The following is a 24434-nucleotide window of genomic DNA, read 5'->3' as shown; positions in this document are numbered from 1 at the left end:
CAGGAATATATTCCCCTTTGCTCGCTTTTGTGCCTTCCACAGGGACTGTTCCCTCCGGGTCAGCCTGGTGCACACTTGCTTCACTCCCAACACCTCCCCAGAGTCCTTCGCCCCTTCACCTGTAACCAGGGAAAACACTTCAAACTGTTCAGATGTTATCGCTTGTCACACTCGTTCGCACATCTAGCTGTTCAGATGCTGAGGGGTGACATGAGAGAGGTTTATAAAATCATAAGGTCCATGAATAGGCTGAATTGCTAAGGTCCATCTGCCCGGAGAGTGGAGGGCAAAAGTAAAGTGCTAAGTTTGAAGGTGAGAGGGGAACGACTTAGAAGGGAAATAAGGGCAACGTTTTCATGCAGAGAGTGGTGTGTGAACAGAAGGTGTGTCAGAAGTGGTGAAGGTGTGTGCAATTACACAGCTATAAAAGTATCTGGATTGGTACATGATTAGGAAAGGTTTAGAGGGACATGGACCAAATATTGGCAAATGGGAATAGATCAGATTATATGTTGAGTCAGCGTGGACAAGTTGGACGAACTGGTCTGTTTCTGTGTTGTGTGACTTTCTGATTCTGTACGATGGGTGGGAAGCAATTCTGAACGGGCATTTGGAGTGGGGAAGTCTGTGGTGCCTTTCTGTTGACATTTATCCGGAGCTAAGTTAATAAAATAGTTGACAGATATTAAACAAAACACAATTTATTTAAACACTGTGGTTAAAATACAACCAAAGAAAGAGGAATTTAGAATAACGTCGTCTGCTTCAAAACCTAACCGCACAACAGTTACAGTAACTATTATTAACTAACTGTTCCAGTATAGTTATATCCCATTAACACATAATTTGGAAAGAATTAAAATTCACACACAGGTTCTCACATGCAGTTCTCAAATCCAGGAGGAGAAAAAGAAAATTCACAGAAAATTCAGCAGCCAGGAGACATTCACTGAAGCTTGCCACTCTGCTGAGACCCCAATAGCTTCTGATGCAACTGAAAAGCAAAACTCAGAAATTCTATTCCGTGAAAGCCAGTCACACTCATTCAGGCTGTACTAAAAAAAATTCCCAAAGCCTCTCAAACTGTTTACTCATTGGTATTAATTAGACAACTTTGTGCCTCTCATTCAATCTCTCTCTTAAAAGAAACCGGAAAAAAATAATCTCTTACAGTTACAGCATTGTCACACTAGTTCACACATCGAGCTCTAACACTGGAACCCAGGATGGCTCAATTGGGCACTGCTGTACAGCCCGTTGAGCAACTTACATATGAACAGGAGGACGCCATTCCGCCCCGACAGTCACTTACATGAAAACAGAGTGAGGTAACTGATGCTCCAACATGACAAGCAAATGGAGCAGAGGCTGCACAGATAGTCTGCTTCACGCTGTTCATCGTGTGCCCATTGCTTATGGTAAACATGTGGTACTTTAAAGTAGTTTTCTAGCAGTGAGGTGGGAAGCCTAAGGTTTTGTAAAAAAATCTCAAGGTGTCATCCTCCGACAAGACAGACTCGTATTCGCTTTGGAGACCAGAATTTTCGAGGAATGGCTAATCATTTCAGTTGGACGGTATTATGGTTGACGTCAGCATTGTGAACAACATGACGTTCAGTGTAGGGTAACACATTAATGTGGGAAGAGTTCATTCAGGGCCTGCACTTATCTCTGAATCGACATAATGATCTATGTAAAATTTACATGTATTTACATGGGTAAAGTATGGAATTTTTACCCTGACAATGTCTTTTTTAAATGTAAGTGTTCACTGCCAAACTTCAAGTTTTAATGCAACTATCTCTTATTCTCTCACAGCACTACAGATTAAACACTCAGTTTCTTCACTCTCTCCTCATGGTTCCCTCATCTCAGGGATGAGACTGGTGATGACTGTTTGTACTGTGTCTGTGGCAAGGACATGTTTCCTTACAAAATAAATCAAACCTATAAACAATGCCCTGAAATAATCTCTCATCAAAGCTCTACAAGTTAAGAAAAATGGCTTTATTAACGTACTTGAATCATCTTACAATGAAGGACAACATATCATTTAATTCCCTCATTACTGATACACCCATATGTACTATGTTTGGTGACCTGTGATCAAGGACATGCAGATCCTCTTGGACAACAATGCTTCCCAACCTTGCATTATTTAATCTTTATAAAATGAGACGTTTGCTATTGCTGGCTGCATCCAAATTGGTTCTATTCCTTTCAAATTACTGTGGTCCAAACACTGATATAGGTGATACCCCATAAGTAACAGCATTCAGTCTGGGAAAGGGCTCAACTCACTGTATTGCCTCAATGAAGCAATTCTCAATCCATGCAGTACATTTCCCCTTTCCCCTGCGGCCCACCTCTAATCGCTCACTGGTGTGCAACCATATCAAAAGTATTCTGTAAATTCGAATATACCTCTGCCACTGGTTCACATTTGAGGATGCTTCAACTATTACATACATATTCCTCGGTTGTACATGCACTGGACCAAGGAGCACAACACACAGGAATTGCCAAAAACAAATTGGGAAACACATACACTTCTGTCAATAATCTAGTTTTCTCTGTTTTTACATCGCATCCTCCATATTCTCTCTCTCTCTTCTCTCTTTCTCGTACATACATTAGATATATCCAGTTCATAAATACTCAAATCTTTCGGCATGTCTTACCTCTCAAACGTCTCTCTTTCCGTTGAAATGTATTGCTCACTTTTGGATGTGACACGATTGTAATTGAGTAATGAAACTGCAAAGACATGAGGGAGGAACTGGCTAGAGTTAATAGAAATAGAATCGTAATCAGGAAGACGGTGAAGCAGCAATGGAAGACATTTCTGGGGATAATTTGAACACAAATCTGAAATTTGTGGATGCTTTAATGAACATAAACTCCACAGATTTATCAAAGATGACTTCCCTTGTCTAAATCAAGGTTGAAATTATCAAGTCGGATCATGATTCCGAAGTGTCCTGTTTTCACAATCCTCGTAAAAGATTCCAATATTTTCCTCACAATTGACATCAAGTTATCTAAGTTTAAGTTTTTTTTTTCTATTCCCTCCCATTCCATGTTTTTAATTTGGGTTGCAACAGATATTTTCAATTCTGCAGGAACCAGAAATTCCAGAACCGAAAGAGTTTTGAAGGGTAGTCAGTAATTCATTATTCTAGTTACAATTTTGAAATGACATTTGGATTATTACATGAACAGGAAACGGTTGGAGTGATAAGGGCCAACTCCAGACTGGTCGGACTAGGATAGTTTGGGATTATGTTTGACATTGACTGCTTGGACTGAAGAGCTGTATGTCACTGTAACTCTTTCACGCGCTATATTCCCACCTCCATGTACACGTTGGGATGTACCAGAGCAACGTACCAAACTTCAGTTCAGTTAGTTTTGAGTAATTTCCCTTTATTAATTCTGATCTCCCACAGTTTCTCATTTTCACAGTCACTGTCTTGTAGAATTTCTGGAAGATTTTCTGTACCTTCTTCTGTGGAGACAGAGTAATGTATCCCACTCAGCAGAGCGTCAGTGGGGTTGAGGAGAAGAGAGATGGCCTCTGTCACCAAGTGAATACATCGGAGCACTGCACTTAGGAGATGATTGACATGGCACTCACTCCTTTTTGGATTTCTAGTATCTGAGAAGTTCAAGGAAACTGCCTTTTGATGGCCATCGATGGGTTATGCTGAAACCAGTGACACAAAGCTGTGACCACTTCATTTTAGAATCAAACTGTCTTCACATTTTGCAACTGGCATAGTCCCAGGTAGAGAAAAGAATAAGTAAACAATCAAAATATTAGTAACAGCAAGTGTGGCCAGAAGAGAACTGCAACTGGAAAGGAGCAGATTATGTTGTTTTTCTTTTCAGAAACAACATTGAGTCAGAAGTGAAGACTGGAAATACTATTGATAACAAACGGAATATTGTGACATGAATCAGCTCAGGACAATGTGGGCCAGTAATGCTTTGGAACACTTTTGTTCGTTCTCAGATGTTTATAAGTGAAAAAAGCCAAGGAGCATGAATTGAATTTGTAATTGAAAGTGAATACAATAGTTTTCATCTTTGCCAAATGCAGGAATTAGAAATTGAGATGCTGTTCACAAAGCTTTACAGAATTAGTAAATGGACAGAGATAGAGAGATTTACCAGGAACACCAATAAAAACAAGGATGGAGTAGTAGCCTGCTAGAATAATCATCAGTACACATTCGATCCACCATAGTAATGGTATCTGATCAAACGAAAGCTCGTAAAAGCCATAGGATAAGCCCCTGTCCATTGTTGGAACGTTCCAATCTATTCCTCTCAGATTCTGGTACGTTGTTGTAACATTTCTGTGTATGGTTTTGAGATTCTGATCATTTATTGGAACATTTGAGTCGATTGTTCTCACATTCTGACCCATAATTGGAACATCCCTATGTGTTCTTCACAGATTCTGATCTCTCTCCCTCTCTGGAGCTGTTGATCCCAATTGTGTTGAGGATGAATAGCCACTGATTTTCTGGGATAACACATTGGAAGAAACCCCTTACAAGCAGAAGAGGGGAAACCATCCAGTGACAAATTTAGTATCCATGGTGACTGACATTAATTCAATTCATGGAACAAACAGCCCCAGTTACTCCATTTCACTCTTACACTTTTAATGTAACAGCAATACCTAGTCTGGGTGGGATTTTGATATTGCCTGCTATTGGTTTTTGTGAGAGTAATTGGAGATGGGCACAATGGTAGAAGTAGTGGAAAAAGGAGATTCTTTCTCTTTACAGGCTCGATGATTCTGTTGTGTTATCCACGTGAGATGCTCGATGTCACCACATTCCTAAGAACCAGTTGAGAGGTTGTTACTGCATTGAAGTCTCCATCACTACAACTGCCAATCTAAACACTGTCTCTGGACACAACTGCCTGAAGACTGACAGGAAATGTGGATTTCACTGAAATTTCCTCTCACTGCTCTAATAAGGCAACGTTCTTTCTTTAACACAATATATTCAATAATTTGTTTTTCCCTGGCTATTCTATTCCGCTTGCTGCACATGGAGAATACTTTGAGATGTTCTTTCATCTTGCCTTGCTTACACTTCTCCATGCCCCGCATTAGTCAGTCCCCTCTGTGAGAACTTAATAAGTTTCACTGTGATCACTCACACTGTTTGAAACTCTAGAGAACACATGTTGAGTTTTCTCATCAGACAATCTTCCCATCTTTAGGTGTAATCTCGAGAAAACCCATTGCACTTCCTCTTCGTTCAGTATATTCTTTCTCAGAAAACTGCCCACATTACTTCAAGTACAGTCTCACCAACACTCCATGGAACTGCTGCAGAATGTCTTTCCTTCTGTATTCTGATTCCCTTTCAATGAAGGTAAACCTAGCCTTCACCTTCCATTTGCATATGGTTCCTTCTCTACCACTTCGCTTTAATTTAATAACTCACTGCGTGATCTCTTCGAAAATTCTGCTGAATATCCATATGTACCACATCCACTATTTCTCCATTGTCTATGTCCATAAGAAACATCTTCAAACAGTTTGTAAAAGAAAGTTTGTCAGTTATAATTTTCATTTTGTAAATTTATTAGTATTCTCTCTGATTTTGTTATTACTTTCTAAATACCCAATATCACATCCTCTATAATAGATTCCAACAGATTCCCTCCTGTGAATTAAAGGTAACTGGTTTGTAGTTGGCCAATCTCACCCTTCTTCTCTTCTTAAACCTATGGATGACATTTATAACCTTCTAGTTATCCAGATTGGCTTCCTGACTTTGCAGAAAGTACCGGAAAATAACACAGTGATCCCCAATGCAGTCAGGAATAACAAGGTGTAGGGCCAGCTGAACACAGCAGGCCAATCAGCATCTAAGGAGCAGGAAAGCTGATGTTTTGGGCCTCGAACCTTCTCCTGTGATGCTACCTGGCCTGTGGTGTTCATCCAGCTCTATACCTTGTTACCTCAGATTCTCCAGATCTGCAGTTTATTTTACTCGCAATATAGTCAATGTGTCTGTGGCTGCTTCCTCTGAAATTCTGGTATGAAGTACATCTGGTCCATCAGAATTATCAAGGCTCAATGCAGTTATGTTTTCAAATGCTATTCATCATTGTCTTCAGTTACACACATCCCTCTGTCACTAATATGTCTGTGAGGTTTTCTGGATCTTCCTCCATGAAGTCAGGCACAAAGTAGATTTAGTTACCCAGTAATGTCTCTGTTCTCCACAATATATTGTCCTCTCCACACATTCACTGTGCCATATTTGAATATGTTTTCATTTTTGCTTTCTGGCAGTCTTTATATTTCTTATTAGTTTTAGTTCTTGTTCTCTTTTCATTTTTGTTGTTTTTTAAAATCAGTTTCTTGGTTGAATTTATCTAAACCCATTTGTTTATCACTATGTCCGGTATTTTGACAATTTACTTTCTTTGATCTAATGCAATTGTTAACTTCTTTAATTGACAATCATTGAATCATATTTTCCTTTTGCTGTTTGCACTTCGGGGATATATGTATATTGTCCACCTTACAATGTTTCTACAAATAACAGACAATGCCTGTCTGTCAATAAAACTTTTCAATGTACCTTTCCAACCCACTGAAGTCAACTTGCTCCTCATACCTTCATGGCTTGCCTAACACATGTTTGTAAGTGTAATTTTCTTTCTAAAAAGTGTTTTCAGATGTCATATCAAATTCAAGATCTCAATTGTCATCAGTACTCCCAAAAGCTCCTTTACAGCAAGGTTTTCAATTCGCCATTCTGATCACACAATACCAGTTCCTAAATAGCCTGATCTCTAGATTGGCATTCAACATATTGCTAAAGCAAGCCATCTCATTCACACTCATGAAATCCATTATTCCCAGCATTAGCATTCACTTGGAATAACACAGATGAAATAAAAATTGAATGTGTCCATTATTATTGCAGTTCCCACAAACTTGTGTATCTAATTTCCTGTTTGATAACATGCTCAACATTAATAATGCAGCTTTGTCTTTGAAATGTAACTTGCATCAATTTTGCTTCTCCTTGCTGTTTCTGAATTCCATTTCAGCTGATTAAGGAATCTGAATGATGTGTGCTCTCTCGGGGCTAAAGGTAGATTCAGGCGGGATACTAGATTGGAAACCATACAGCAGGCTGACAAAATGTTGTTTCCACTGTACAGGATTTAAGAGATCATATGTAGAGTAGTGTGCACAGATTTAATCTCCTCACTGAAGAAAGGGTAATGTTGTATTGGAAGCAGCTTAGAGATGCTTCCCCAAACTGATTCCTTCAATGAGTGTGTTCTAAAGTGGAAGTTGACCCCTGTTTGAGAAATAACATTGAAACACCCAGCGAGGAATGCCTCACCCTATAATCTGTTAAAAGCATTGTGCAAAGTGAGTTTTTTTTCAGTTACTTTTAAAGGTTAAATGAAATAAATCCCTGACACTTACTTTACAATCAACAAGTAACAATTTATTTATTTAACTCTAATCCTTAACAAATTAATTAAGCTGTTAACAACCAAACTAAACACCTTCTAACTACTAACAATTCACAAATAAAATAAAAATTCCAACGCCATACTGTTCCAATAAATATAAACCCCACCTAAATAAGACTAAATAAAAAAAGTAGAATTTAGTCTTTCGAACATACACCCAGGTTATACCTTCCAGAATGCTTTTTGCATTCTCTGTCAAATGTTCCGTCAGGAACGCTTTGTACATTGAATGTTCTGTCACAAATATTAACTAGTTATGCCATAGGTACCTTTGAATTAAATGGTGCTTTCTCGAATGCTGAGTAAATTCTGTGAGAAACAGTGGTTCTCTTTTCAGAGCTGAGGGCTGTTAACTTTGGCAGATGGCAGTTTGCTGTCATGTCTTTGTCCAACTATACGCTTTTTTCTACCTTAGATGGTATATCAATTTCTGACTAGAGGATTAGCCCTATGTTGTCAAAACCATCAGATTGAAATTTAATTGTTTTTTTGATATCTAAGTACCTCATTCAAATTAATTACCGAAATTCAAAACGTGTTGTCTTGATAACAAAATACTTGACCTGCTAACTACTCTGCTTTTTGACACAAATGTTTCGATTCAGGTTCTCTGTGCACCTGCAAGCGCACACGCTGCTGCCCAAAGACATCCTTTTTGAATTTTGAAGCATAAAATAATATTTTAAAAAGAACCACACACTGCTACCCTGCCCACAACACTTTAAAAACTTCAATAATTTATAAACATCAAATTCTAACGTCCTGCCTCCCAGTCCACAAAAACTCTGCCAAACTTCACTACACCGATAAGGAAAGGATAATGGGGTCAACCCAAAATGCATTGGAGTTTACAAGATTGAAAGTAAACCTATTTTTACATAGAATGTGTCCATTCCGTAACTCAGGCCCTTACACAGCAATTAGAGGAGCCCTAGTACAGCTTTGTGCCCATGGCACAAGAGTTGAGGGAGAGGAGAAAGAAAGGGAAGAACTTAGAATGATCATCTTCACTAGGGAGCAAAAAGTAGTGCGCAAAGCATTGGGATTCAAGGTAAATTGCTAGAATCCACGGTCATAACAAGAGATTTGCAAAGCCAAACCACAATCCATCACAGTCAGCATGGTTTCAGGAAGAATAAATGCAGTTTAAATGATTTGCTCAAGTCCTTTAAAGATGGTGGTACAGTGGCTTGGTGTTTAATACTGCAAGCATGGTGGATAATGGGACTCCTGGAGATGTAATACACCAGGACTTGCAGAAGGCATTGAATAAAATGCGAGACAAATAATTAATCCATAAAATAAGAGTGTATTGGTTTGGGAGTAATCGATGTTCTTTGACAGGGGATTGGTTGACCAACAAAATAGACAGAGATGGAATTGAGGTCATTTTCTGGTTGAGAACTTTTGAGGTATCATTTAGTTCAGTACCCAGTCCCAAAATATTTTCAATCTATGTTATTACCTGTTTAGAGGGAGAGAGAATACTATAGCCACATTTTTAAATGACATGAAAATAGGTCGAAAACTAGGATGCAATGACCATGCATGTGATGTGCAAATCGATCGGGATCAGTGCCGTGAATGAACCAACATTCGGCAGAAGAAATTTACCGTGGATATGTATGGTGTTATACCTTACAGCCAGACCAATTGAAAGGCAACTTATTAACTAAAAGGCAGAGAAACTCCAGGGCGTTTTAATGCAGACGGATCTGGGCATCATTGTATATATATATATATCACGGAAAACCCACAGACAAGTAACCCACAGCAGGTAATCAGCAAAGCAAGTGCAATTTCAACATCTAATCCTTAAAAAAAGAGTTTATAGAAGTTGGGAAGTGTTTCTGCAACTATACCAGCCTTTAATGATCCAGCAACTGGAGTACTGTGTAGACTTTGGTATCCTGAATGTTGGAGGAATTTAATTGCACTGGAGGCAGTTACAGAGAGATTCCAGAGATGAGGACTTTGTCTTATGGAGAGAGATTGAGCAGTCCTAGTTGATATTCTATGGAGTTTTGAGGAATGAGAGGGGATCACATTGAGTTCTGTAAAAAGCTAAACGTGCTTGAGATTGCAGCTGTGGTGGATATTTCCTCGTGTGGGTATATCTGGAACAAGAGGGCATATTTTTCATGTAATGCAGAGCAGATTTAAAAAGGAGATGAGGACAACTTACTTCTCCCAAAGGGAAGTGTTTAATTCACGACCCCAGAATGCATTGGATGCTGGAACATTGAGTAAATGAAGGATTATGGAGAGCAGGCAGGAAATTGGCGCTGATGCCAAGATGACATCAGCCACGATCGTATTAAATGATGGAGCAGGTTGGAGTGGCTGCAAGGCTCATTGCTACTCATCGTTCTTATTCAGCCCTTTGAATGTATCACACAGGAATGGGGGAGGACTAGTTATCAACAAGAAGCAGACACTTGAGATAAATCAATCTTGATCAGTTTGACAAAACGTAACAAGTGGAGACACACTGTGACCAGTGCGGGGTCCTCAATACAATCGATAACAGTGATTTGGAGGAACGGAGCAAATGTACTATAACTACATTTGGCGATAACACTGAGATAAACGGGAAATTAAATGATCAGGACAAGATGTCTGTAAATGGATATCAACAGGTCAAGTCAATGGATGATAGTTTGGCAGGTGGGATATAACATGACACATCACCTGTCACTTTTCTTTCATTCTCCCAGAGGAATGGAAGGCAGCATGTTACTGAAATGGAAAGTGATTACAGGACGCAGTGGTACAGTGTGAACTAGAGGCGTCACTCTGACAGGTTCAGACGTCGGATGCATGTCTCCTCCTCCCTGATGGGCTTCTCCTTGATATTCCCCGAGGCTCCATTGCTCTGTGTACACACGGGATATATTGATGTGGCTGGTTGGTGGGGAGTTTGAATGAAGATTCTGTGGATGCTGCCAGGACAGGGGGCATTCACCAACATGATGTCATATGTAAGGTCACACTGCAACATTAATGGAGTGAGATTTCCTTCAGTTCCTCTACCTCTCCTAATTTTAACTACCAACACCTCCAAACTGTCTCATCCCGTCTGCTATTTCAAACTTAAGATATGACATACAGTCTTAATGAATCTAAAAATCTGCTGTTGGCACTGCCAGCTTCAAACCAGCAGAAGCAAATCTTAATCTAAGTTTATTGAGTAGATTTGTAGCTCGGGTTTTGGATGCTGTGGTTGGCTTACTTACGACTCTGTACACACACCACTGAAAAGAGAAAACCGGAAATGATGTAATCAACTCCAACGGACCCCAGGCTTTAAATAACTAGCGGGAAAATACTACAATGCTTCATCGGAGGTTGCACTGATGGTGTTCCCCAGCAGGTAATGAAACGTCTGCAAATTAATGAATTACCTCAGCGAGTGAACCAACGACAGCAAATATTAGTCGATGCTCCGTGACTCATTTCAGAAATAAGCACAACATCCCGTCCAACCATCATCCCTCTGCTCACTGATCGCTATTGTTATTGGGGCTAGCAATGCCTTTAGTTTAATATTCTAAACGCATCTTCACATCTGTCCATGAAATATCCCTCAGTCTGCCTCTGTCAATTATCCAAACCCATGCCAGTTGTTCATTTTAAAACTGATTTCCTCCATGTGTGTTCTCTCTCAAAATAAAGATTTTCACATTTGAAGCCTCCATCACACTCATCAGAGACTCACAGAACCCCTTGCCTTGTTCTGGGGCAACGGAGCTATAGAAAAATACATTTGTGGGAGCCCCATTTCCTGCCACTCACAGCATGGGCTGTAACTTTCCCCATGCTGTGCAGTTATCTAATGCAGGTACAGTGCCAATATACTGGCACAGGTTTGCAATGCTCCCCATGTTGGGCAGATAGCCCAGTTTACTGAACAATAAACTGACATAGTCTGTGCAATTCTCCATTCTGGGCTGTCATCTTGTCCCAGTTGATGGTGTCTGGGATGGTTCTGTGGAGCAGTTTCAGAACTTTATGTAACAAACCAGCTGATCCAGCAATACCTTTATTCAATGTTCTCATCCTTTTGATTTTGGGCCCCCCAAGATCTCATTCCTCCAGTTAGTCCCACCCCCTTTCCTTTTCCTCAATATTGCCACAACATGTTCTCAGTTAGTTAATTATTTCTATCTTTAATGTGATTGTTTCTGTCCCTCTGTATCTTTCCCTGACGTTAGTTTTTGCCTCCTTATTGTATCGAGTGTTGAGATGGATAAGCTCAGAAACAATGTAATGGTGTATGTCAGGCTGTTGTTCACTTCCCAGTCTGTCCCATGTGGTGCTCCATGTTGGACAGGGGTTTCAGCAGCTTTGAGATATAACTTTGAAACATGGTCTGTGCCTGTCTACTGAACATCTGTGTTTGTCAGAAAGCTAGCCACCAGGATACATGAACATCAACTAGCCACAAAACGGCATGACCCACAATCACTCGTATCCTTACACACAGATGAGGAAGGACACCACTTTGATTGGGACAACACATCCATCCTAGGACAAGCCAAACAGAGACACGCTCGAGAATTCCTAGAAGCATGGCTTTCCAACCCGAACTCCATCAACAAACACATTGATTTGGAACCATCTACTATCCCCTGAGAAAAAGAACAGGAAATGACATCACCAACGCAGGAAATGGCATCACCAACCCAAGGAAACCGAACCAGATAAATAGAAAGCGGGAGATAACACCAGCGCTTCGTCGGAGGCTCACTGAGGCTCACCTAGAATGGTGACGAAACGTCTGAAAACGAACCTTCCAGCTCAGGGAGCAAACTCACAACCAGAATCTCAACCTGAGCTACAAAACTTCTCAAAACTCACTAACAGTGAACTATATTCTGGAGGTCTTGGTAGTTAATGTTAGGAATGGTCAGGGTATGTGTCAAAAATCAAAGGGATTGCCACAGATGTGACTCGTCTGATCCAGCCCCAGATATTGGTCAGGGACGGGATGGAGTCAGAGTAAGGGAGTAGAGTTTGTAACCAGAACAGAATATCATTACCTCCATTCTTCCAATATTTGGATAACAAGGGCAGTGATACAATGAATCGTGGGTCACATCTAAAACTGTGTCGGTCAGCATGGAGACCCATGGGAGACACTACCATATACAAAGACAGAGAGTGAGAGAGAGAGAGAGAGAGAGAGAGAGAGAATGTCAAATTCACTCATACAGTTTGTAGTTTGTAAACTAAGTACATGGATTCAGAGTCTCAGCAGGAACAAAAACAGTAGCATGGAATGTAGAATAGTACAGTTGTACCTGGTATATGGAAATGATAACTGGAAAGTGAGACCTGTCCGGCACATCAACGATGCCAGGATAGGATAATAGGAACGTTGAATAATCAAAAATACAAATAGGATACACAATGGTATTGACTCTTCATCATACTGTGTCAAATGATACGAAACATTCTGGGATAAACTCCTGCCCATTGTTCTAATTTTGCAGTCTATTGATCTCAGATTCTGATCTATTGTTGGAACATTCCAGCCTAATGTTCTCAGATTTTGATTTCTCCTCCCCCTCTCTCTGGAGCTGCTGATCCTTGTTAATGCTGTTCTTGGTGCTCCGATTCATCCAATGTGATAACGTATATAATTGAGCCCATTTATCGGTAAAAGATGGAAACCCTCCCCTGAGAAAATTAGAACCCATGGAAACTAACATTATTCAGAGTCAGCAAACAAACGGCTTCAGTTAGCCCCTTCTTTACATCACTTTTCATATCACTGTAAAAGGGAACATTTACTCGGTCCAGATGGAATGTACGACGGTTACTGAGGGATGGACCACAAATCTTGCAATCTTTTTAATCTTTCTTCCTTGTAATTGGAAGTCGTGCCAGAACACTGCACGGGTGTATCTGTTCCACCCCCTGTTTATAAAACGAGACAGTGATAAAATAACAGACCAGCTGCATAATATGACTGGTGGGGAAATTTCTAGTGGCCATAACCCAGGGTAACAATATTTATTGTTCAGTGACTTTGTGAAATATTGCTCCTAGATTTCAGTGCCTTGTTATCAAATCCTTTCATAACGTTGAGACATCATTCAGTGCATTGAGACTGTTCCTCAGGAACAGGGAGAAGCAGTGCTGACCCCAGGTGCCTATTACAGGGGCCAGGAGGAGGCCATTCAGCCCTCACCAGCCGGTTATGTTTTGGAAATGTGGACAGCTGGAATGTTGGCACATTTTGCATAGGGAATCATCCAAAACATAGAGAAGTGTTCCTGCAGCTGTACGAGGTGTTACTGAGAGGGCTCCTCTCATTGTGTTCCTTGTGTCTCTGTTACTGAGAAGGGAGGGATTCCATCAGATAGAGTTTAATGGCTGCTCATAGTCCACAGGTTGCTGCATAATTTAATGTTTTGGGTCTGTAACAGAGGGATAGGAGGAAGCCATTCAGCCTTTGGAGTCTGTTACTCAGGGATAGGAGGAGGCCATTCAGCTTCCCAACACTGCTCCATTAGAACAAGAAAAGGCGATTCAACTTCTCTAGTCTGTGACACAGGAATAAGAGGAGGCTATTCAGCCTCTCGAGAATATTACGCAGGAAGAGGAAGAGATCATTAGACCTCCCGAACCTGCCACAGTGTACGAGGAAGCCATTCAGCATCCTGAGCCTTTTACAGAGGAACAGGAGGAGGCCCTTCAGCCTCTCGGCTCCAAGAATGACCGATGAACAAGATTTAGCGTGTGTTGCAATGATTGAGCACATTGAATGAGTTTCTGTTCTGCAGCTTTGTAAATGGGAATGGAATGAGCAGAGCATTTGTCTCATTTGGGCTGAATCTTAAATTAATATGGTGGTGCCATTTCAATTGGGTTTGATGAAGGGTTTCTCTCCGTGAGGCCAGGCTGATTTTCTGGTGCTATCTTATCAAAATCCCTTCATGATTTACCTACCCCACCCCATGGCATCTATTTCAGTCGATGCCAGCCCGATTCTCCCACCCATCATGTCTGAAACTATTTCGCATATTCCATGATCCGTGGCACGGGTGCCATCTTTAAAATGCCAATGGGCACACAGTTGACCTTTCTCATTTCAGTGCTGGCATGTGCAGTTTGCTGCAGCCTGGCAGATAAGGGGCAATGGCGCCATAAATCATCAACAGGAGCACGAAGGTCTTTGTGAATTGACTAAAACTGAGGAGTGCCATTCTCTTTCCACAGAAGTTCATGCCACCTGACCCATCGAGCATGGTCTGAGCTCACCATCCATCTCAGTGTAGTATGTGTGGTCTGAAGAAATGTCCAGCAATACAGGACAAGAATCAATAGACTTCTGTGCTCTGCCAGGATAAGTGCCACCGTACTTTATATGCTCCCTCACACTCACTGTATACATGTTTTGTCACCTACTCCCAAACAAGGCTCATGTTTCGCCACGCTCACTCCTGCTTGCAGCATCTTCTCTCTTTCCTCTTGTTTTTGCTCTCTCTCGCTCTCCCTCTCACTCTCTCTCTCTCTCTCTCTCTCTCTCTCTCTCTCTCTCTCTCTCTCTGTCTTGCATCCACTATATCCCCAACACTAATGACACTCTGTCCATGGATTCGAAACTGTCCATTGACTCACTCTGAACACAGTAGCAATCCCCACACCCCAAACCCACAGCAACGCTAGCTTGAACAGCAGGGCCACCCATTTTCACCCTGATACAGCCTGGCATGCTGTCGTTCCATGAGAAACAGCCAGTCATAGGATAGATAACAAAGTGTGAAGTTGGATGAACACAGCAGGCCAAGCAGCATCTCAGGAGCACAAAAGCTGACGTTTCGGGCCTAGACCCTTCATCTCCCTATTTATTCCAGAACCCTCTCCCCATCCCCTCTCTGATGAAGGTTCGAGGCCCAAAACTTCAGCGTTTGTGCTCCTGAGATGCTGCTTGGCCTGCTGTGTTCATCCAGCTTCACACTTTGTTACCTTGGATTCTCCAGCATCTGCCGCTCCCATTATCACTGATACAATTTTCACCTCACTGCGAAGCCTCTTCCACGGATGCCTAACCTGAAGAAGTTACAGTCCTCCCTCTGGACCAAGCTCAGGGAATCACTCTCTCACTGAAACTCTCTTAATCTCCTCTCCACCTATCTGCTTTTCTCTCCATCTTTGGTCCGCCTCCCGCTGTCTCCCTGTTTATTCCAGAACCCTCAACCCATCCCCCTCTCTGATGAAGGGTCTAGGCCCAAAACGTCAGCGTTTGTGGTCCTGGGATGCTGCTTGTCCTTCTGTGTTCATCCAGATTCACACTTTGTTTTCTTGGCTTCTCCAGCATCTGCAGTTCCCATTATCACTGTCATAGGATAGAAATGTGCTAGCCGGATGGTGGAATGCCTGACATTAGTTCCTTCCCCATCCTGTCCCCACATCATGTGGAGCAAATTCTGGTATGAGCCGTAGAGAACGAGGACATCTCGTGTGGAGATTCCAAAGCATCTATATCCCACCAAGTTGCCATATTCAGTGCAGGGTGATTCTCACTTCAAAACAGACTTTCAGTTGTGTTTCCACCTGGCAGAGCTTAACGGTCATTTCTCTTTATAATGAGTGGTACAAATGGAGTCTGCATTGTCTTGATGGGCAGCAGAATAGGCTCACAACATATCGTCTCCACCACCTCCCGGGAAGGGAGAATAGAGGATCCCTCTGATACCTCCTCAGACGCTGAGACATTGAAGCCAATTGTTGAAGTCAAGTATTTAACTCGGTCCCATCTATATCAACTGAACAGAGTTTGAGAGAGCAGAGAGCACCATGTTCCTCAGAACGACAATAAGCAACAATCGGCCCTGACTTCCCATGTAAATGTGACCGTCAAGGAAGCACAATAATGCTTCTTTCCCTTGGGTGGCTCAGGAGTTTTGGCATGTCTATAAGGTCCTCAGCAACTTCGACACAAACACAATTGAAAGCATACTGTCTGGGTGTATAAAGGTCTGGTAGGGCAGCTGCTCTGCCTCTGGTCGTAAGAAAAGACAGAAGATGGTATGTACAGTTCAGACCATCACGGGAGCGAAACTTCCATCCATGGGCTCCATTTACACGTCTCCCTGCCATGGAAAGGTTGCCAACATCATCAAAGACCAATCGCACCGCGGTAATGATCTTCAACAATCTCATCCATCAGGCAGTAGATAATGAAGCCTGAACACACTCACGCACACGTACGCTCAGGAACAGCTTCTTCCTGACCATCGTTGGACTGATGAATGGACTCTCTCGCCTCAAATGATGCTGATCTTGCCAAGCACACGCCGGTGCATTGCAAGCTGTCTGCCCCTGTCTCAGTATTTTTGATCTGTCCATCCTTTGTTTACAATGATCTGCCTGTACTGTTCGTAAACCAAGCTTTTTCACTGCATTGTAAGACACAATTTTAATTAGTACATCATTTTAATAACAATCAATAAATCTGACAGATTCATTGCACTCCCCACTTGGAAGGAACAAAGTTAATTACAATACAGGGACAGGCCCTTTGGCCTTCCAACCCTGCACCAACATTCTGCCTATGACAACTAAAACCCCCTATCCTTCCAGGGACCGTATCCGTCTATTCCCATCCGATTCATATATTTGCCAAATGCCCTTTTAAAACCATTATAACATGTACTTCCACTCCCTCCCCTGGCAGCGAGTTCCAGGCACCTACCACCCTCTGTGTTAATAGAAAACATTCCTCGTACATCATTTTTGAGCCTAGTCCCACGCATCTTAAAACCATGGCACTTGGAACTCCTCTGACCGTCCAGTGTGTCCATGCCCTTCATAATCTTGGAGACCTCCATCAAGCCGTCCCTCAACCTCTGTCATTCCAGTGAGATAAACCAAAGTTTCTCCAACCTCTCCTCACAGATAATGCCCTCCATAACAAGCAACATCCTGATCAATCTTTTCTCTACCCTTTCCAAAGCCACCACATCCTTCTGGTAGTGTGGCAACCAGAATTGAATACAATATTCCAAATGCGACCTAACTAAGCTTCTATAAAGCTGCAACATTACCTGCCAATTTTTAAACTCAATGCCCAGACCGATGAAGGTAAGCATGCAATATGCCTTGTTGACAACCTTTTCCACCTGCGTAGCCACTTTCAGTGACCTGTGTACATGGACACACAGATCCCACTGCCTATCAGTACTCTGAAGGGTTCTGCCATTTATTGTATATTTTCCATCTTGATTAAACCTTCCAAAACGCATTACCTCACATGTTTCAGATTGAAATCCTTTAGACATTTCTCTACCCAAGTCACCCACCGGTCTATACTCAGCTGATCCTTTGACGATCCTCATCGTTGTCTGCAATTCCACCAACCTTTGTTTCATTGGCAAAATTATAATAGACCAGTAATATTCCCCTCCAAATAATTTATATATATATATATTACAAATAGCAAAGGTCCGAACACTGATTCCTGAGGAATGCCACTTGTCACTTCCTTCCACTCAAAAATGTACCCTTCCTCTGCTACCCTCGGTCTTCTATGACTAAGCCAAATCTTTTTAATCCATTTGGCAAGCTCATTCTGTCCCCGTGTGACCTTACCATCTCTGTCAGCCTGCCATGACGGACCATATTAATGGCCTTACTGAAGTCCATGTAGACAACATCCACTGCCCTACACTCATCGGTCACCTTCATCGATTCCTCAACAAAATTCAACCAAGTAGATGAGACATTACCACCCTTCACAAAACCATATTGCCTCTCACTAATACGCCCTTTGATTTCCAGGTAGGAGTGAATCGTGTCTCAAAGAATCCTCGCCAATAACTTCCTTACTGCTGACGTAAGGCTCACCGCCCTGTAAATAGCCACCCTTTCCCACCCTTCATAAGCCAAGGAGCAACATCGGCTATTGACCAATCCACTGGGACTTCCCCTGTAGCCCCAGAGGGTACGAAGGTTTCTCTCAAGGCCCTAGGAATTTCCTCCCTTGCCTCTCTCAGTATTTTGGGTTATATCCCATCAGGGCCGGGGAACTTGTCTATGTGAATGTTTCTCAAGGCCTCCAATACCCCACCCCTTTTGATCTCAACATGACCCAAACTATCTACACACCCTTCCCCAGATTCATCACCTACCAAGCCCTTCTCTCTGGTAAATACTGGTGCAAAATACTCATTTAACACCTCGCCCATTTCCTCTGGCTCCTCACATAAATTCTTTTTCCTGTCCTTGGGTGGCCAACCCCCTCCCTGGCTACATTCTTGCTCTTTATATGTATGTGTGGTATTTTCTTTAATCTTGTTGTTCAAGTAGATTTCATGATCCCTTTTTAGTCTTCCTGACTCCTCTCTTACGTTTCTTTCATCTTTCCTTGTATGCCACCCTGGCTTCATATATTCCCAGCCTCCTGGCCTTAATAGATCCTTCTTTTTTTCTTTTAGTTTGGGCTCATAATATCTCTCATTATCCAAGGTTCCCTAAACATGCCATACTCCTCCTTCATCCTTACAGTAATGTGCTTGTCCTGAGCACCCAGCAATTTACACTTGAAAGCCTCCCACCTAACAAATATTAATTTTCCCTCGAACTTCTGTCCCAATCTACATTCTTCAGTTCCTGCCTAATATTGTGATAATTAGCCTTTTCCCAATTTAGTGCTTCTAATTAACAACTCACCTATCATTATCCACCTGGACCCTTAAGTTAACTGAATTGTGATCAATGTTTCTGCGCTCCTCCCCTCCTGAGACATCGACTACCTGGCCACGTTCATGCCCCAATACTAGGTCCAGTACGGCCCCTTTCATAGTTGGACTGTCTACATAATGTTTCACGAAGTCCTCCTGGATGCTCCTTACAAACTCTGCCCCGTCCGATAACCAAGCACTGAGTGACTCCCAGTCAACTTGTGGAAAGTTAAAATAATCCACAACAACAACCCTGTTACTTTTACAGTTTGCCAAAATCTGGCTACATATCTGTTCTTCTGTCTCCTGCTGGCTGTTGGGAGGCCTATGGTCGACCACAAACCTTGTGATTACTCCCTTCCTGTTCCTGACCTCGACCCATATTGCCTTGCTGTATGAGCGATCCGAGGTGTCCTCCCGCAGTACAGCTGTGATATTTACCTTAGCAAGTACTGCAACTCCCCCACCTCTTATATATCGCCCTCTATGTCACCTGAAACATTTGTATCCTGGAACGTTAAAGCATTAATCCTGTCCCTCCCTTAACCAAGTCTCTGTAACAGCAACAACATCATAGCTCTAAGTACTAATCCCAGATCTAAGTTCTTCTGCCCTACCTGTTACACTTCTTGCAATGAAACAGGTTCACTTCAGTCTACTAGATCCGCTTTGATCAGCAACCACACCCAGACTGTTCTTTCTCTGTCTTACTGGCCCTATTCTGTAGTTCCCTTTCAGTCCATTCACTTTGCATTGAGTCCCACACCTCTGCCAAGCTAATTTCAATCCTCCCAGAAGAGATCCCAATGGTCAAGATATCCGAAACCCTCCTTCCTGCACCATCTGTTTACTCACATGTTGAGCTGTACTATCCTCCTATTGCTAGCCTCACTGGCACGGCACAGAAAGTAACCCCGAGGTTACAACCTTGGAGGTCCTGCTTATTTTAACTTCCTACCTAACTCCCTGCACTATTGTTGCAGGACATCATCATTCATCCTGCCAATATCATTAGTACCAATATGTACCACAACCTCTGGCTGTTCACCCACTCCCTTCGGAATACTTTCTGCCCATTCAGAGTATTCCTGGACCCTTGCACCAGAGGGGCAACACACCATCATGGAGTCTTCTCTACATCCACAGCATCGCCTATCTGTATCCCTAACTATCGAGTCCCCAAAACTATTGCTCTAGTGCTCCCTGTCCTTCTCTTCCAGAGAACAGAGCCAGCCATGTATGCCTGTTGATGCTATTACCTCCAATAGGTCATTCCCCTCCAATCGTAGCCTAAACAATGCACTAGTTAGAGACAGGGACGACCACAGGGCATTCCTGTACTGGCTGCCAGCTCCTTCTAGCGGACACCCGTCTATCTGCCTGCAACTTACGTCAACGCATCTCTAAAACTAATGTTGATGGCACTTTCTGCCATTCTCATGCTCCTAACTGCATCCGACTGCCGCGTCAACCTATCCATATGGTCTACGAGGAGCTGCAGTTGGGTGTATTTCCTGCAGATGTAGTCATCAAAGACACTGCAAGCATCGTGGATCTCCCACACCTCACAAGTGCAGCACTTAATCCCACTGAATGATTTTTCTATTCCCAATCAAGAAAATTTATTAAACACTTACTCTTACTTATTGCTGCAAATTCCCAAGGTAAGTCTTCCTTCACTCAACTTCCAAGGATACTTCCCGCAACTCTCCCTTTCCCTTTGCTGTCACTTGCCAACAGCCTCTCCACAAACCAATGTCTGGAAGCAGTGACTGTGCTGATGCAGACCTTGCCACGTCGGCCAATTAACATCAACACTCTGCTGCCCTCTTCAAAGACTTGTCCTGAACTTTTCAATAATCTGTGCTCATATACGTTAAGGACCCTCTGCTCCTGGACCTCCTTTATAATGGTACAGCATATTTTATGTTGTCTTTCAATGTTCTTTCTACCAACTGCATCACCTCACACTGTTCTACATTGGCCCTCATCTGCCATTTACTTAAACACAATATCAACTTGTCTCTGTCCTTTTGGCAATCCACACTGTCCTTCACTCACTTTACAATTCTTCTGGGTTTGGTCTGTGCAGGGATTGAATTTGTAATACAGTCACACTTCACATAGAAATACTGGCACACTCCACTCAGGGCAACAAAAATATTGATGAACAACAGACAGATTGAGCGAAATATTGAGTAAATCATCACCGAGCAAAATAAATGTTGACAGACTTTCCATGTCCGTATAAATATCAGTGTAGTAGTTTGTATATCTGTGTTTCTGTACTCGTGCCTGCGTATCTATGGCTGTGCATGTATTTCCATGTCTGTGCCTGGGTGTTTCCCTGTCGGTCCTTGGGGGTGGGGGCGTCTGGCAGTCTCTGCGGTGTGTAATGCGATGCAATGTCTCCCTCTGCTGGCCGCTACACCATAATGCACCAAGGGCAATGGAAGGTGAAATGGGCTCAGACTGTGATGGAGAGCAGGAGGACAGCAGCTCAGAGCACCATCCAAACTGACAGCCCGTCAACACAGTCATACATACAGACACACACATACAAGGTTCGTGTCGGGAGGATTGCATTTGTACTGAGGTCCTTAGGAGTCGGAAATGCTCATGCAGAGAAATGTCCATGCCCTCTCTGCAATGTGATTTGTATTTAGACATTATTCATGACTCTTCATGTGCACATTAAAGAGTATTTCCACTGCAATTGTATCCAAACAAAGCTGAGTGAACCATTTGGTAAGGCGAAGAAGTGAATTTTATTTCACGCTCTTTCGCTAGCAATGTTTTGTAATGACCTCTTACAAATTAAAAGTGAGAAAGGAATGTAAAGTTCTCAAACAGACCCGATGATGATGGTAATATTTCAGGAACAACGTCGCTAGGTTTCGGACGAAACTGCGCTGCGCTTCCAAAGACATTATTTGAAGAAACAAAAGGCAGGACAATGTCAGAGATTCACATTGTTTGCTGTCATCCCCAAGAAAACGGCCAACTGTGTAGTGAAGAGAACAGGCCAGCAGGTGGAGACATTTTGCGAATGTAAACACAACAGCAGCAGACAGAGTGGAAAGGTGGGGTGGGTTTGACTCCGATTTTAATGGATTAATGCGAACACAAGTGACCTACTTGAACAGGGATGCAGACAGGGATATACACACACTAATACAAACGCAATCAAATACAAACAAATCCCTACACACGGACACAGTGGTGTCTTTAACCCAGAGACGGATACATTTTCGTTAATAGGGGGATCGCTGGTCAGTTCCAGAAGGCGGGGGAATGTGGTTGAGAAGCAATTCAGCCAAGATCAAATGCAACATCAGACTTGGCAGGTCGAGTGGCCTAATTCTGCTCCAATTTCTTATGCTAATATGATCTTATCGTACCTGAACTTGCCTTCCTGTGAGTAGAGTGGAAGTTAGGTTTGATAAGTATCTCTCTGAAATCAGTCAATGGAAATGTGGACAGGTTTGAGGGGCTGAATGATCTATACCTGGTGGTACTCGTTATCCCTGTGTTTTAAAAGAGTCGTGATTGGATTGAGGGGAATGCATTTTCAGAACGAAGGCCTTCCCATTTCAGACTGAGATAGGGATGTTGCTTTCTCTTTAGGATTGTGTGATCAGTGGTGTTCTCCTCCCCAAGGAGCAGGGAAGGCTGGGTTCCTGAAAACATTCAAGGCTGAGTTCCATTGATCTTTGTTGAACAATAGAATGAATGTTTATTGGGAACAGGTAGGATTGGGGTGCACAGCCACAAACACAACAACAATGAGCTTTCTGAATGGTGCAGCCGAATGTCCAACTGCTGCTCCTAACCCACGTGTTGTTCTCTCACTAAACTCCTCCAAGCTGTTCCAGAGTTAGTGCAAGACGCCAAACACCCAGTCAGGATCATAGCAACCCTCTTTCCCCTCAAATGATTTACACAGAAATAGAATGAAGCCATCCTGCCCTTTGAGTACGTTACACTGCACAGGACAAGGCTCTGCAACCTTTCTAGGCTGCTATACAGGAACAGGGGAACTCATGGTAACTACCAGGCAATAGCCAGCAGGGATAAATGTTTATTTTCAGGTTATAAAGCTGTAACTCCTTGGAGTGCCTCAGAGATCAGTGTGAGGACATCAACGATTTCTAATCCAAATCAGGGGACTGATTGGATTGGTGCTCAGTTAGCTCATCCACCATGGCAGTGGTGAGATCTCCCGTGGCAGTAGAGAGCTGCAATGGGATATAAACACAGGGAAGTATAGTGTGCAAACCATCAGCAGAAATAGCATCATGTGGGTTATGGGGAAGTCTGTGCTGTGATGGAAGGATAAAACAACAGCAAAGCACATAAATGGAAAGAGATTACAGAACAAGGTGGTACCGAGGGGTTTGCAAGCCCTGGCACGTGAATCCTATAATGTTAGTTTGCACATATAGCCAGGGATTAGGAAAATATATGGAATGGTGCTGTTTCATTCAAAAGCTATCTGTATAATCAACAGCATGTTTTACTGCATCTGTACAGGGTATTACTGAGACCACTACCGATATATTTCATGTTCTTACAATTCCCTAAACTGAAAACAAAATGGAATTGCTTCAGAAGCTTATCAAAGTTATATCACTTGACTCATTCCTGCAATGAAGCTTTATTGAGTCACAGAATCACACACTTCAGGAACAGACCCTTCGGTCCAACTTGTCCGTACCTATCAGATATCCCAAACTGATGAATATCCAATTGCCAGCATTAGCCCCTTATCCCTCTAAACCCTTCCTATTCATGTACCCATTGTGATGGCTTTTAAATGTTGTAACTGTACCAATCTCCACCACTTCCTCTGGCAGCTTATTTCTTACATACAACACACTCTGTCTGAAACAATTACCCGTCAGGTCTCTTTAAAGTCTTCCCCGTCTCGCACTAAATCTGTGCCTCTAGTTTTGGACACCCTCACCCGAGAAAGATCATCTTGGCTATTTACTGTATCAACCCCCTTCAAAATTTACAAACCTTTCCAAGGTCACAGCACTTCAGGCCTGACAATGACAGATGTTCATGTTGTACCATGTAAGATTTAAGGAAAGCGTATCAGGTGTGTAGCTGATGGATGTTTCCTCTTGTATGGGAGACCGAGACTAAGGATTCAGTTTTATGAAAGCAATGTATTCATTTTAACACAGGTATTATTAAGTCGTG

Source organism: Stegostoma tigrinum, chromosome 11 (genome assembly GCF_030684315.1).
Source record: "Stegostoma tigrinum isolate sSteTig4 chromosome 11, sSteTig4.hap1, whole genome shotgun sequence".
In the NCBI taxonomy this organism is placed as follows: Eukaryota; Metazoa; Chordata; class Chondrichthyes; order Orectolobiformes; family Stegostomatidae; genus Stegostoma; species Stegostoma tigrinum.
The sequence above is the reverse complement of the archived record's forward strand: the minus strand, read 5'-3'. Positions refer to the sequence as shown.